This window comes from Sinocyclocheilus anshuiensis, unplaced genomic scaffold (genome assembly GCF_001515605.1).
Source record: "Sinocyclocheilus anshuiensis isolate Anshui unplaced genomic scaffold, SAMN03320099.WGS_v1.1 scaffold338, whole genome shotgun sequence".
NCBI classification, from domain to species: domain Eukaryota; kingdom Metazoa; phylum Chordata; class Actinopteri; order Cypriniformes; family Cyprinidae; genus Sinocyclocheilus; species Sinocyclocheilus anshuiensis.
In genome coordinates this window covers 928,363-943,232 of record NW_015542339.1, presented here as the reverse complement: position 1 = coordinate 943,232, position 14,870 = coordinate 928,363, and the positions used below count along the sequence as shown (strand labels likewise).

The following is a 14,870-nucleotide window of genomic DNA, read 5'->3' as shown; positions in this document are numbered from 1 at the left end:
CACCTTTCGTTGATGTAAAAACATGTCCCGCCGCCGCGTGATTTCCCCGTTGATTCTGCGTCGTGATCTGCTCTGAACAGCTGAAAGCCCGGGAGACTCAACGCGCTGTCCGGAATGGCGTCATTCAGCCAGGTTTCCGTGAAACACAGAGCAGCAGAGTGTGAAAAATCCTTATTTGTCCGGGAGAGCAGAAGAAGTTCGTCCGTTTTGTTGGGTAGAGAGCGGAGATTCGCCATATGGATGCTCGGCAACGGCGTTCTGAATCCGCGCTTCCTGAGCTTCACGAGCACGCCGGCTCACTTCCCCCGTCTGCGCGTCCTGAAGCGCTTGATCAGCGCAGCAGCTCCGCCGACTACAACGTTCAGCAAAACGTCCGAATAAACGAAATCCGGTAGAAGATTTTGTGGTGTGTTCTGCCGAATGTTCAGCAGCTCATCCCTGGTAAAACTGATCGTGTTTGAGAAACAAAAAACAGGAAAAACTAACAAAAACAGTACAAACACTGGAGAGCCAAACACTGAGGCTGCCGTCTGCGGTGCCATCGCGATCATAAGTCGCGATGGCGCGACTTACTTCCTTAAGTATAAAGGAATAGTTCACGCAAAAATAAAAATTCAGACATCATTTTCTTATCCACATGTCTAATTTAGCTATAACGTAGTAGTGCAGTAGCTAATGTGATAATGCGCTAATTCTTTAAGTGTAGTTTACTACCCAGCACTGCTGTCCTCATGCTTTTATTGGAAAGCAGCTATCATACTTCAACTAATGACTTGGTTCATTATTTTTGAATTGAGTCAACTTCCTCACTTAAACTGCTTATTTAACCTCAGAAGATGAAGTTCTGCTGGCAGACACACAGACAAGTGATTTTCCAGTGTCCTCTGATTTCCATTACACTGGTGTTTACCAGTTAAACTCCCGCAAATTTGGGGGATTTTCTTTCTGACAGATGAGTGGATTAAAACCAAAAGAAACATTCCTGGCATTTGAGACTGGCTAAATGTCTCAATTTCTCCACGACAGGAAGGATTTTTTGCATCACACCCACCGGGCTCATTTTGACAGCTGCACCACATATGGAAAGATTTGACACTAGGAAGATTTGAGAAGAATACCTCAGATATGATCAAAACACTGGACACACAATGGAGATTCACCCACATAACCTTTGCAAACTTGGAACTTTTGAGTCATTTCAATGAAATTATATATAATATATATAATATATCAATGATATATCATATACTGTATATCACTATATATATTTCTTGACTTGTTCACATTGGCATACTCAAAGAGAACCACTAAATTAAACTGGGTTATTTTTCCAATAGTCCTCAGAGGCCAAATCTTAGCAAGACAGTAAAACATTTTTATTACAGTCTATGTCATTGCAAAAATACAGCCCTTTGGCACCAGGAATGTGACCTGTGGGATGTAGTTCCTGATAGCTGACACAATGCTGCATCACATTGATTACCACTGACTGTGTAACCCCTTTATATCCATGGCAACAAGGTGCGGGAGATAAGCAGAGCAGATGACTCAGGGTCCCGGGCTCTGGCACAGGCTAATGAAGCCACCGGGGTGTTAACACTGAACAGAGCCAGGAAGAAGAATGTTGCTAATCAGGAAGGAAAGATGAAAACAAACTGAATCACTTTCTCTGAGGCTGCTGGGGTATCTAAATTTCTCAAAATAGACCTTTAGAGAGAATATTAGCTGTTAAGTTAGGTTTAATAGCACAGATATCTTCTGGAAAAAAAGAGGACACTTTAAAAAAAAAAAATTCTTATGATGAAAATAATACACCTACACAGAAAGTATATTGATACATGTCAATTCAGAATCACATCTATTCTCTTTATAATATGGTTAATGTTTACTTAAATGCTGACAAGCATATACTCTATGGTAAACTAAAATGTACTTTAATATACTTTCGATTGAAACTTGTATGTCATATATTTAAAAATATTTGCAATTATACATTTGTAATGATAAAGTTGCAAATTTAGTATATTTAATGTATATTAACTAAGTGTAATATTGAATAAAATAATAATCTAGTACTTTACATGTGTTTCAACCAACTTTATAGGCATCTGATGAATCAACGTGATCTCATGATAATTCGTATGTATTTTACGTAAAATGTGGTTCTATAAAACGTACATTTACGTACGTTTTTACAGGCACTAAAACGTACAATACTGACATATTTTCAGCCTCTAAACGTACAAATACTTACGTATTTTCAGCATTTAAAAGTACAAAACTGACGTATTGACGACACCTAAAAATGAATCCTTATGAATATTGAAATCGCGGCATTAATTTTGACTGACAATAGAACTATAAAATACACCAAAAACGCAACATAATTACGAAATGAAACAATTTTATTAGTGCGCTGTAATCCAGATCTTCCGAATCCATAGGACTGCGAAGAACAGACCCAAATTCAAGCCTTTTTTCGGCGATCTGCTTGCTTCTCTATCCCGAGCAGCGAGTCCAGTGACCGTGAGCAGCAAAGCCCGCGCTGACTGATGCGCTCTTTACAAATTCAAATGTTGCGCTTCAAACGACAGGTTTTACGGCAGGATAATCAAATGCTCATTGGCTCTCGATTGCATTCGTCACAGATTGCGACATGCCTTGTTTCTGTGTTTGAATGATGCGCGCGTGCCTTCACGAGTTCACGGTAGGTTAAGGGGTCTAAAAATCGAAATCACTTATTGATAAAATGATAAAAATGCATTGATACGAATATCTTGATGATATAAAAGATACGTAAATATTTTTACGTTTTTTAGCTAAAAATACGTAGCGATTTGTACATTTTAAACGTTGAAATATGTCTAAATTGTACATTTTAGCATTAATAAAAACTTACAAAAGTGTACGTTTTGTGCTTGTAAATGTTACTTATTAATACCTACGTATAAACATGAGGCCAGGCTGTCTGATGAATGGTATACCCCAAGGCTATATCTTAGGTCCTGGCAATTGAGTATTAAAGGAATAGTTCTCCTAGAAATAAAAACTATGTTATCATTTCCTCATTTTCAGGTTGTTCTAAACCTGTATGTTCTTATTCTATCTGTGGAACGCAAAACAAGAATTGTCTCTAGAGCTGTTTTCCATTGAGGAAAAGAAAAAGCTTTTACATGAATAACAAACAAATTTTTGGTGTGTTCCTTACACAGAGCTATCATATAACTTCAACAGACTAACTATTTCTTGATCTGTTACTTTCTAGTACTTTACATGTTTAAGTATGTTAGTCAACACATCAAAATACTTTAAAACATGACAAACAAATTTTAAAACATTTAAAATGTACTTTAATGTAAAACTTTTGATTTTAAATGATTACAAAGTGCAGTAATGAAGGAAACAGTCATGGTACTGAACTCTTTAAGTAACCTTAAGTGGCCTTTTATTTCATTAATATTATATGCAAGTACAGTTTTTTTTTTAATATACTTTTTAGATTTGAAGTACACTGTATGTGCACATTCAGTACAATTCACACTCAATACTTTTTTCTCAACGATAACTTCAGTTTGTTACCGCCAAAGCAAGAGCACATACAAATATGTATTACATGCTAAGTATGTCCAGTCGGACTGAGTGCCTGAAATGCTCTGACCAAGCGGTTGCATCTGCGTTTGCTTACTTGCAGAGTATGTTTCTGGGCTAACTTTGAACAGATTCCAACATGAGCACGAACCTGGATGTTGGGCACGCTGATCTTCCTTCCTTCTTTCTTTCTAACCTTCAAAAATATATTTATTATTCATTCATATACTTTTAGAGAAACATTTGATTTCAGTTGTGTCTTGTTGAAGTGTCCTGACCTCATTCTTTAAAATTTAAGACAAAACGTCCACCCAAAGCCTAAACATCATGGTTAATGTGCTGACTTTTTATAATCATACTTTCAGAACAGATCACAGCAACCTTGTGACAATTGGTGATAAATGCCAAAGCCATTCACTCTCATCTTTAGCAAGTTTTTCAGAATGATGATCGATAATGATAGTCTGTCTTGAGCAAAGCAGCAAGTGCTTTGGTTTGGGTCGGGTCATTGACAGGATTTTGGTTGCCTCACTTGACTTGAATATCACTCTCAAACTGCACTTAAGTAGCACATACATCCATGTGCGTGTCCATGTGTGTTTGTGAGCACACTTTTAACACATCCAGTCCAGTACTGAAGCAATTAAACATGCACCCAATGGCTCCTTAGAGAGATTATGTCGTTCCAGAGCGTAATGAAGAAAACAACTCTGGGGCCAAAGGGTGCTGCAGCGGAGGCCTCTCATCTGTGCTGTATGTCTGTAGAGACACACTTTCCCCCTAGAGAGAGACATTTAGTCCACACTCCTCCTAAATAGGCAGCAAACTCAAAAACACGTAGGTCACAACCGCAAAAACCTCCAGTGGGATGCGCTGGTCATCAGAAGATCATTATTCTTCGTTTATGTTTCCTTCAGGGCTCTTCTACATGTTGAACAGGAAGTCAATGTGTATTACTTTATGGACAACAAATTTCCTTTCATTAGAAAACAAAGAAAAATTCTGTTGTTATTTACTCGCCCTTATGTTGTTTCAACCAACTTTACAGGCATCTGATAAATGGTGTCCCCCAAGGCTATATCTTAGGTCCTATTGCATTATAAGTTTTAAAGGAATAGTTCACCCAAAACTAAAAATTGTGACATAAATTCCTCATCTCATTCTAAACCTGTATGTTTCCATTCTATCTGTGGAACACAAAATCTGATTTTTTTCTATAAAGCTATTTTCCACATAGGAAAAGAAAAAGACTATACATAAACAACAAACTAAATTTTGGTGTTTTTCTCACACAAAGCTATCGTATGACTTCAGCAGATTTACTAATTCTTGATCTTTAAATGGTCTTGAGGTTTTTATCTAATGTTATCTTTTATCTAATGTTTTATTCTAATGCTATTTCTCAAAGTTCTTCTACAACTACAACTTCTACAAAGTTTGTAAAAGTTCACTGATCTGAAGTTTGGCACCAGCAGCAGAGTTTGAGGAAATACAAAAAACTCCTAATATTTGCTGCAAAGTCCCACAAAGCCTATAAAAACAAATGGAAGCACAGAAATGAGAAATTAAGGGAGAGTCTAAACTCGACTAGGAAGATGAATTACCATCGGTGGGACATTTCACAGACCAGGCTTACGTAGTATTTCGTAAGACATAAGGCCAGGACATGAGGATGTCCTCAAATCCAATGGGGAATAGATGTATGGACAGACGGACAGGGTTTAACACGGGAACATGTCGTAAGTTGTAGTTGTGTTGTAAGTGATATTGTTTACATCTCAAGGGAATTTGATACTAACTGAGTTAGTAAAACTTACAGGGGGTCTGTATTTATAGGCAGTTAATGGCTTATAACACTGGACTGTTTTTTGACATAAACAATATACTGTTGTGTTTACAGTCAGACATGATAGAGGCAATAATTTTAAAGCCTTTTAGAATGACCTAATAAACAGGAAGGGACAAACAATTGCAGATACAAATTTTAAACTAAATCTGGCCAAACATACACTTCTTTAAAGTCCTAAAACAGTAACTATTCAACAAGGGTTTATAAATCCATTCATACAAAAGCATCCATCATTTGCCACTAAGATAAAAACCAGAAGTTGATAAATGATGCCTTTGGTTTTCCCATTCACTTTGTTACTCTGCTTCTGCTAATCTTGGCGACCCAGAACACAACTTACAACCAGGGCTTATGGGTAATTTGAATGACTAGCTGCCACTGACCCAAAGGAAAAAGAAGTCAATTGAAATGGGGTCCATCTATGTGTTCCATCACCGCAAAAAGCCTTTCTGGACAGTTTGAAAAAAAAGACAGATGAGAGAAGACAGTGAAATTGATGAATGTGGGAGATAAATGAAGAGGTATATTGATGTTAACACCTCTCCCACCCTCAAAGCGAGTCTCCTCTGGTGTCAGTTTCATGAATCGCACCAAATGCAGTTGTATATTTTTCCATGACTGATTAGGTTTCTCATATTTAGAGAGGAAATATTGCTCTTCAGTTAGTTTTTGAGTGATTTTTTTTTGAAGGCTCTAAAGTCTAAATAAAAGCCACAAAAAGAGTTTTGAATTTAATTCAAGTCTATTTTTACTCAAAGTATATTAAAAGTTCAAGCATGCCTTTTAATTTTAACTGTGCATACTAGAGGCCTGCTGCCAATTTTCTCCAGACCTGTTTATACAGGAGGAAAAATAATGACAAGAAGAACATTCACACCTTGAACATTCCTTGTGATCATCCTGAACAAACAGTTGGAAAACGGCTTGGCAATGAAACTACAATGCATCCAGGCATTGATAAACAGTAAGAGGATGTAGCCACCTGATACAAAGACAAAACAAACATGGTTGTCATTCTCACAGTGTACTTTCAATTTCCCGTTGACTTATATTACTTAAATCATAATTGAGACATTATTTGGCACGTTTCAGGTTTCTAATGAGGACTGTCCTAAGACATTTTAAAAGGGTTTTCTATGTTTGTGTGGTTACTTTGGCCTTTACAACTGTATATTAACAGTCAGAATAGTCAGTAGAGATATTGTATACAACTCTTGGGGAACTCTTAATGTTTTATTATTTGTCATTATGCACTCACCCGCAGCCTTTGCTTTGCCAATTCTGTTTTATTGCACATCGTTTTGACAAATCCAAAACAGATTTTTTCAATCCAGTTTCATTCTTGTTCAGACACTATGTCAGTGTTGTGCTGCTATTACCACAAGATAAATGCTTTGATTGCACTAAAGACTTTACTATGATAAAAACTATGATAATCTAATATCCAGTGATTCTAATGGTATTGCAGTTGTATCGGTTGTTTATAATAAGGGTTGAAAATCTAGTCCTGTAGTATTGATTTCCATCAGTAATTCAGTTTTCAGTCTAAGCCTGATCTTTATCTAGGAAACTGATTCTTAATGTTCTTTTCAGCAGAACTGTTGACTGCAGTTTTACTAATGGGTCACTTAAAGTTCATGACATTTTCTTGACCCTCTTGATTCTCAATCAAACTGTTTCCTTTTTCCTCTTAATTGAACATGGGAAGACCTCTTATATCTAAATATCTTGCTAAGCGAGTTCTACACCTCATTTATTCACTGTTGCATTAGCTTACCTTATATTCTCCACAAAAGTATCAAGAAATCCCTGAAATCCATTTCTGCCCATTCTTTAGTCACTACAAATCAAATCTCACTGCAATTAGTGTACAAACAAATCTTCTGTACCCACACATTAGTTACATGAATGAAATGAGAAACATTTAACATTGTAGCTAGCTCCAGGATTTTTGGTAAAATTGCAAAAATTACGATCTGAACGATATGGTTGGTGTGTGAAATTCTGATTTGTGGAGTAAGAGGAATGTCTGGTCCAAACCATGGTGAAGCCAGCTTCCTCTCAACCGCAGACTCCAGATGTTATGTGCAAGATGTTCAGAATGAGTTACAGGTCAAGGACAGTTCAGTTTCTGAAGCACTGTTTTAAACCTACTGCTAACTTAGGCAGTTGCCTTCTAAGGTGCTATTCACATGCGCTGTGGTGTTCCAAAACAGCTCAATGGAGCGCAACAAAATGGAACAGAATTCAGGAATCTAATACAGTTTTGTGGTGCTAGATGCTAAAGCATCCTAACTGAAATCTTCCCTAAAAATTACTGATTTGAAACACCCTTCATAGGCAGCAACTCTGTGTGGCATTCAAATAGCGCTTGACTCACAATTGATTACAGTAGAGTTTGATGTTAGCATTTTTCTAAGTTAGCAATGCTAAAACACACAATTACATGACAGACAATTAGTAAAATAAAAGTGAAGTGCTAAATTGGTCCATTTTAAATTTTTCGTAAAAGATTGTCAGAATTAAGTCAAATATAACTGACATTTTTGTTCCTCACAAGTTCTTCATAGGCAACAACTCTATGTGGCATTCAAATAACGCTCGACTCTATTGGAATTTGATGTTAGCATGTTGCTAAGCTAACAATGCAAAACACACATATGTAGTACACACACATATTCTAAAATTACATGTTTTAATTAGATTTAATAACTTTTTCAAATGTCAAATTTAAACATATTTCTAACTGATCACTTGGCGCTAGATGCCATCATCACTCCCTATGTTTTATGTAGTTTATATGGAACAATTCTTAGGTCTTGAGTCATTGCAGAAGTGCCAGCAGCAATCAAAACAATCGCAGAAAGCCAAAACAGCAACAGGAATAAATAAGCAGCTATATTCTCCTCACCACTTAGGATATACAAGGCCTCAGAGAGGAAACTAGCTTGCATTCGTCACTCTGACTTGAGGGGACTACCTGAAAAAGTTGGCACTGATAACTGTACAGAAGGCCAACAGAAAGCCTGCGTGTTTCTGCGACAGATTGATGTTGTTTTGCGTAGGCACGCATGCCTTGCTTTAGCAGATGGAAAAGATACGTGTCCTGATCCGTGTTGATTTTGATTCTGCCCAGTGCTTTGCTTATTCAAGTGGTCGGACGCAGATGCAATGGCAGGGAGATGTTCTCTTGATCTTACCTTATAGCTGAGACTTTTGAGCTCCAACCTTTGGCATTCCAGTGATTTTCCCATCACTCAAGCTCTACACCCAATCAAAGGCCACCAGCACTTGATGAAATTCGAGATAACGAGGGAAACGGACTCCCTGCTGCTTGAGGAGTGACCTTAAAAGTCCTCAATAGAGTCCCTCCTCTGGCTAATCAGCCATCTAATATAATGAGACCACTGTTTTAAATGTGCATACTGATGGAGAAATTGAATAGACTGATTAATAGTATTAACGCACACAATCACCACTAGGCTGATCGTTCTTAAAGGGACAGTTCACCTAAAAATGACAATTCTGCTATTATTTATTTACAGGTTATTCACGTGTATTCCCAAGCCTATATGACTGATTATAACAGTCAAGCTCCAAAAAGAAAGAAAGAAAAAGCCTTAAAAAACATTCTGCTTGAGTTACATTGTAAAAACTTTTTTTTAATGTAGTGAAAAGATTGTGATAGTTTATAACCTAAGTTTTTTTTTTTTTTTACATAATAAATACATATATTCACAATGTTGCATAAATGTTGCTAGGATGTTGCTTGCATATTGTTTCATATTTTTACGTTTTATATACCTCATTACGATGCACAATATTTGGCATCCCTGAATTTTTTTGTAACGCTCATCTCAAAAAGTTAAGTGTTTACCTACAACATTGAATAGAAGATTAAATATGATACTCCTGTGTGTGTGTGTGTGTGTGTGTGTGTGTGTGTGTATGTATTTTTCAACCCTGTTACTAATAATCAGGACGTGTCTAAATACAATTTTTGTTGTTTTCTTGCCCAACATTGCATAAATAATGATAATAAATGGGTATTAATGTTTTTAAATGAATATTGAAATATGAAATTATTATTTTTTAAATGAAATGATACTCTAAATATGAAACTGAAACCACCAGTAGGTGGCGGCAAGTCACTGTCATAATGAGTGAGTCATTCAGTCATTTATCTAAACGATTCGTTCAGTTGGCTGATTCGTTCAGAAACAAGCAAGCGACTGTATTTATAAATTGCTCACTGAATCACCGACTCGCTCGATTCGTTCAAAAACGTGGATTTATTCAGAAACTAAACATCGCTGTGTGTTGCTTGAAGATTCACAACAGTTCTGCTGTGGCTTCATTTTGAGCCATTTCCGTTTGTGAAATCAAGCAAAACCAGGCAATATTATGTCTAAAATTTAACACAAAATCAACTTCTTGTTTATTGAACTGTTGCGTAAAATCAATATCACATCAAGTCGTCATCCTACATGATGTTCGTCAGCAACTGCATGCAATGTAAGATTTTGAAGACAAATCATATAAATAAATATTATTTTTAGATGATCTGTTTCTTTACAGTTTTAGGGTTTCTGTCTTTTATTAGAGCCACACTTCCTAATTTCTCAGAACTGACTGTTTTGAGAAGTTTCACCCTTCTCTGTTCATTTCCATTGCCCTCTGACCTTCTACGAAGTGCAGGAGATTGTTACAGGTTTTTGGCAGAGTCTCAGCGAACGTCTGTGTTTGATGTGCCCAAGGATCACTAGCAAATGTTCGCAATTGACTTGCGTCAGACACAAGACAGAGCGTTTGAGTTTTACGATCTCTGAAGACTGTGAACTTGCCAGCACCCCATTCCAGAATACTAGAAGCAAAACAACTCTGGACTTGATTATCAGGATTTTGCTTTTATTGATATTGGGTTTATAAAGATACTTTGTCAAAGAGCTCAAAGCCGAACAGAACTCTGGGTGGCCTAATTCCATTTCCAAGCCTAATCCACACGTTTCGGTACGTGAAGAGGAATGGTAATCAAGACAGGTCACCTTTGACCCTGTAAGGTTTCGGCAACTTGGCCTTTGAAACGCTTAACTGAGACCGAACAAAAGATACACTGCCTGGTATATCAATGTCACAAAGCTGATGTACAGAAAGACGAACAGTGTCTGACAGTCTACAAATTAGAGGCCATTACTTTTTTTTTAAAGCACCACTCACAAATCGCATTAAAATATTAGTTGACTTACAGTATGTCCCACTTCAGAGGTCTTTACATTCTTGTCTTTATCCAATTAAGTCAATTTTTCATATTATATATATATATATATATATATATATATATATATATAAACTAAATATAAGCCCTGTTACCCTGTTAATAAATAAATAAATAAATTCTGGCACCCAGGAAAGTACATAATTTAGACCTTTTGTACAGCATGGCATGAAGACAAGCAAATAATAATTTAATTCTTTCAGTTTTTACATAATTGTTGTGTTAACTGTATTCATTAGGCTCAATTGTTCAACACTGTTATCCAAGTAATCTCAATGTATGTAAGTTTTGTAAGTTTTTATGTAACTAAAAACCAATATTTTGTCCTAAACTAGCTATCCTTTGTCAAGCAGCATTGTAATTGTTAACTAAACAATTTAAAACACCATAAAACTACTATTAATTGGTAATTGAAATAAAGCTGAAATAAAATAAACTGTAAATATTAGATGAAAAACTTAAAAACCTAAAGGAAAAACTAAAATGAATAAAATGAAAACTCAAGTAAATATAAAATTAAAGCTAAATAGAAATATCACAAAACAAAAACTAATAAAAATGACAAATTTAATACTAAAAATAACAAAATTACTAAAAATGTATATGCAAACTGAAAATATTAAATTAAAAGCTAATTTAAAAATGTAATACATGCTGTAATAGTATATAAATAATACTAAGACGGCACTAACTGCTAAGTGACAGTTTGATTTAGGCTACATTTGCAACCCTGTTATCCATTCAGATGCTGTTATTTATTTATTTATTTCCAAAGATAAAGTAACAAAAAGCAAAAAATGAGGTTTTCAAAATATATTTAGACATGTCCTGAATATTAGTAACGGGGTTGAAATACTGCAAATATATTTCAGAAAATAAATAGTAAATAAGGCTACGTCCACATGAAGCCAGAGCTTTCCCTATACAATCTTTTTTTTTTCCCCTCGTCTCAAGAAATATCTGGGTCCACACGAAACCACGAAACCGACACAAAACGATGTAGTATACATGCCAGACCAGTATGTGGCGCTGTAATTCTGCCACAGAGATACACTACAAACTGAGAAGAAGACTTGGACTATGCGCATAAACCTTGCGAGCGGTATACAAACGAACATGGAACAATACATTTATTAATATGTGTTAATGTTAGTTAATAAAAAGACAACCGTTAAGTGTTTGTTCATGTTGTTGTTGCTGTTACGTGACGTAGAGGTGTCTGACTAGGGGCGAGACGTGGGCTGATGACGTCATCGTTTCAGAAAATATACGGATTCGTTGTCCACACGAAAACACAAGGGCGGCATTTTCAGATTTATCCACTCTGGGCCCCGGTTTAAAAAAATATCGGTTTCACTCTCCCAAAACTCTGGATCCGTCTGGACGAAACGCCTATACGATACAAAATGTATGCGTATACAGCTAAACGCGTCTCCATGTGGACGGGGCCTAAAGCATATGTACACTATATACCCATTTAAACTTGTATATATTACATATATATATATATATATATATATATATACACAATTTCATATAAATATAAACAGTTCTGTCTCCTGTTGTGGATGAACAGCTTTCTGAAGGTTAAGCTCCTGACGTTTACTGACCTTTTGTTGAAGAAGAAATCAAGCTGACTTTAAGCACTATTTTTGTCATGGAAAGTGACATCTCGCCACTAGTGGATACCAAGATGTCCAAACATGACGTTCTGAATAATAAAATAAATATCCAAAATGGTTGACAGCAAGCTAAACACATTAATGGATCAAACAAACAATATTATGTACAACAATACTATGAATATATCAGCATCTACTTGTGTGGTTGCTGAAATACGCCTGGAAACAGGTTGCCAAATATCTTGGAAATAAACAACTCAGCAACTCATTAAACACTTGAAATGAAGTAATGGATGAGTTCAAACATTTATGAATTGATCATTCCAGAGCGCTCGATTGCAGCTGTATCATGTCGACCAGATGTGCGCGTTAGTCTTGATAAGCGTTGAAGATCTCAAGGCTAAACGCCGTACCCCACTCAGTCTTACAACCCTAATCATTTCATCACATACAGGCCAGTGGAGTCAATTAGCATGCTAGTTTAGTTGCTAAGTAGCATAGCACGAATGTATTTCAGTCGTATGTTAAGTTATGACTTATAACTGTTCCAAACCATCATATAATGAACAAACGTCAGTGCTTAGATGTTTTAAGGCTGGGACGCATTAATGGAAACCATTTCCTCTCGAATTCTGGCTAGACCTCAATGTGAAATACTATCATATGGACCTGTACGCTGGTCCAGCACCTTAAAAGCCTGAGAAAGTCTGTCCATCATGCTGATAGAAGGACTCAATGGACCGGGTGGAGTCACAACCAGATGCGTCTCTGTGTGATATAAGGAAAAGAGGCTTTTGTGGCCGTGCTTGTTTTTAAGACTTTAGGTAATGAGAATGTGTGTGTTTAGGAAGTGGGTGGGAAAGGGGGATTTTTCTTCATTTATCAGAAATCCGTATTAAACGACATTGTGGGAAATGTTCCCGATCCTGCGCATGACATATGATCAACTCATGCTAGACTCTCTATTGCCATGATCTCATCGGAAGGTTGTTTCTTTTGTCGACAATAAAATAAAGATGTCGAGTGTGATTGTGTGATGCAAGCGCCGTTTTCACGCTATATGTGAATGCTCTGAACAAACTAGCGAACAAAACACAGACCATCACTGCAGAGGAACAGATGAGCTTATTGTGGATTTAATGGGTGTAAAAAGGAGACAAACAAATAAATAGAGCAATTACTAAAATAAATAACTAAATAAATAACCTTGTCTGAATACATTTAAAAATAAATAAAAAAATATTACTAAATGAACTGAGAAAGAAAAAGGAAAGAAAGAAAGAAATACCCCAACATAAATGTTACTATTGTGTAATAATTTAATGTTCAATTTCATATTTCTTTTTTACTTTTAAAACGAAGCAAAATAATTTCTAAATAAAACGTACATAAGAATGACTAACTAAAATATTAAGAATAATTTCTAACAATTTAAAAAGGAGACAAATAAACAGAGTCTAAATACATTTCAAAATAAATAAAATATCAAATGAACTGAAAAAGGAAGAAGGAAGGAAAGAAAGATATATTTCCTTTTTTACAAATAAATATAAAATAAGTATAAAGAAAGAAAGAAAGAAAGAATGAATTAAAGACCAAATTCTAAAATGATAAATGAATGAACGAATGAACAACAATTCCTAAGGAATCATCTCTAAATACATTGAATAACGAACAAATAAATAAATAAATAAATAAAAGAAAGAAAGAAAGAAAGAAAGAAAGAAAGTGTAACGAGGGAGGCGTGACGTTAGAAACACGGAAACTTAGAAACCACGGAAGAGCTATACAACATTCAATCACCAGAGATGACAGAGAGTGTGTGTGCTATTCTTATAGTCCTACTAGGGGAGGGATGGAGGGCCAGGTCCATGAGGAAGGAGAGGAACAGGGGACAGAGACAGAGCCGGCGGAGCAGAGAGCCAAGGTGGAACTGGCGGAGCAGAGGGACAAGGCGGAGCAGTGAGCCAAGGCGGAGCCATCAGAGCAGAGAGCCAGGGCGAAGTCGGCGGAGCAGGGAGCCAGGGCGGAGCAGTAAGCCAAGGCAGAACCAGTGGAACAGAGAGCCAGGGCAGAGCCGGCAGAGCAGAGTGCCAGGGCATTGCAGTGAGCCAGGGCGTAGCCGACAGAGCAGGGAGCCAGGGCAGAGCTGAAGACCACCAGAGCAGAGCTAAGGACCACCATGGCTGAGCAGGCAGAGCAGAAGACCACCAGGGCGGAGCTGATGGTGCAGAATACCACCAAGGCGGATCAGGCAGAACTGGAACATAGAGCACAGAGAGGTTAACAATGGCCTCAGCGGCCGTAACAAGACTGGCAGACAGTTCAGAAATGGCATCTTTAGCCATAACAGGGTGAGCAGAGAGTTCAGGGGCAGCCTTTTTGACCTTGGCTGGAATGTCAGAGAATTCAGAAACGACCTCCTTGGTCGGAACAGGACAGACTAAGAGTTCAGAAACGGCCTTCTTAGCCGTAACCGGATAGGCAGAGAATGCACAGACGGCCTCCATAGCTGTGACAGGACAGGCAGAGAGTT

The 14,870-nt window shown here is 36.9% G+C and overlaps 1 protein-coding gene across 2 annotated transcripts in view; it reads left to right on the top strand.

Annotated features, from left to right (window-relative positions):
• LOC107691183 (semaphorin-3D-like) overlaps positions 1-14,870 on the top strand; it is an 89,001-nt gene that overhangs the window by 44,821 nt on the left and 29,310 nt on the right. The gene's annotated exons all lie outside the window — the stretch shown is intronic.